At 43.3% G+C, this 1680-nt stretch overlaps 1 protein-coding gene across 5 annotated transcripts in view; it reads right to left on the bottom strand.

Annotated features, from left to right (window-relative positions):
* The window catches only part of SORBS2 (sorbin and SH3 domain containing 2), a 298880-nt gene that overhangs the window by 161109 nt on the left and 136091 nt on the right, over window positions 1-1680 (bottom strand). The window contains exon 1 of one of the 5 annotated variants that reach the window (XM_019525916.1): window positions 1483-1510. The exons of the other annotated variants lie outside the window; for them this stretch is intronic. The gene's annotated coding sequence lies outside the window, so the exon portion shown is untranslated. Of the gene's footprint in view, window positions 1-1482; window positions 1511-1680 lie in introns of those variants that run through there. 5 annotated transcript variants of the gene reach the window in all.

Below are 1680 nucleotides of genomic sequence, written 5' to 3'. Positions count from 1 at the left end.
CCTCAGGAGGTCATCTAGTCCACCCCTGCTCAAAGCAGGACCATTCTTAACTAGATCATCCCAGACAAGGTTTTGTTTGCTTGGGTCTTAAAAACCTCCAAGAATGGAGATTCCACAACCTCTCTGGGTAGCCTGTTCCAGTACTTTACTAGTGAGAAAGTTTTCCCTAATATCTAACCTAAATGTTCCCTCAACTTGAGACCGTTGACTCAACTTGAGACCGTTGCTCCTTGTTCTGTCATTTGCCACCACTGAGTTCAGTCTAGCTCCAGTATTAGCTAGAAATACAAGTACTGGGGGAAATCTCTCAGCTGCTGGGGGCCACAACCCCTAAAGGTCACACCAGGATTAGGCCATGTGTTGTGCAGGCCACAGTAAGACAAGCCAAGACTTCCCTATCTCCTCCCCCGCTGCATGGTGCACATGAGCAGTCAGTCATTTCCCCGCATTGTCCACCATGTATGTGTGTAGACTCCCCCACTGTAGAAGCTGGAGGGCCCCTGGCTGCTGCCGCAGGCAAAGAGATAATGGGAGCTGTGGATGGGTGGGTGACTGGGGCCTCATGTTAACCCTTTATGGGCTATATGTGGCTTGTAGGCCACCAGCTGCATAGCCTTACTTTATATTATGCACTGTGGATCCCTTCTGTGGGGTATGGAATTGATAAGAATTGAAAACAAAATACACATAAAACAGCCATTTTAATTAACTTTTCTTCTTGGGTATTTTTTCTTCTCATCAGATCACTCCCATTTGGATTAGTGGGAATGATGTATATTGCTTCTCTCTCCCTTTGTCTTTTGTATAGAAAATACACATCCCTAAGTGACTGTAGTTAGCATGAATTCCACCAATATATCTAAAGCAGGGACTGGCAAACTATGTCTTGTGGAGTCATTTAGCCTGGCCCATGGAGATGGGGGAGCTTCTGGGCAATTTGGCAGCTGGGGAGCTTCAGTAGCAGGGAGCTTTGCGGGCAGTGGGGAGAAGTGGTGGCACTACTGGACACAGCAGTGATTATGGCTGTAATGGCACAGGCTGAGTTGGAAGCAGCCCGCACACAGAGCTAAGCTCTGTTAAAGTCCCCCACACATACACATACAAGCGCCATGCTGAAGAGTTTTTAAACAAAGGGTTTTTAAACCTGAAAGCTTGCTAAGACATTTTTTCCCAACTATTTATGTTGGTCTAATAAAAGATAGTAGATTCACCCAAAGAACCTTGTCTGTCCCTTCTACTCCAAAATGTTACTGACCCCTTTTATAGCGGCATTTCAGATTATAAGATGCATTCAGCTGTACAGCAGTTTATAGAATTGTGCTTTAATGCACACAAATGATGTCTATCAATAAATAGGGTCTCTTTTCAGAACAATAAATCTTTTGTGCCTATGTCAATGCTTAGACAAATGAACCTAGATGTGATAACTTCTGTGTTCCTCTGTCAAGCTCATCATTCAGAATAATAAAACATTTTAATTACTTTGTTCTGTTCAGTTTGTCTTCAATAGTTCTTTGCAGTTACTGTGCCAGTTTGGCAGAATCTTAAGTATCATTTTGCATATGTAAAGTACCCTTCAAGGTACTTAAGTTCACCTTAAGAGTTGATGGAAAGACAACAGAAAGATTAATTAGTCTTTTAGTCAATTAGTAAGGAGTCAGGGGAGGGGCACTCTGAAGT

The sequence above is a fragment of the Gavialis gangeticus genome, unplaced genomic scaffold (assembly GCF_001723915.1).
Source record: "Gavialis gangeticus isolate Ggan-Ray unplaced genomic scaffold, GavGan_comp1, whole genome shotgun sequence".
NCBI classification, from domain to species: domain Eukaryota; kingdom Metazoa; phylum Chordata; order Crocodylia; family Gavialidae; genus Gavialis; species Gavialis gangeticus.
This window is presented reverse-complemented; position numbering and strand designations above follow the sequence as displayed.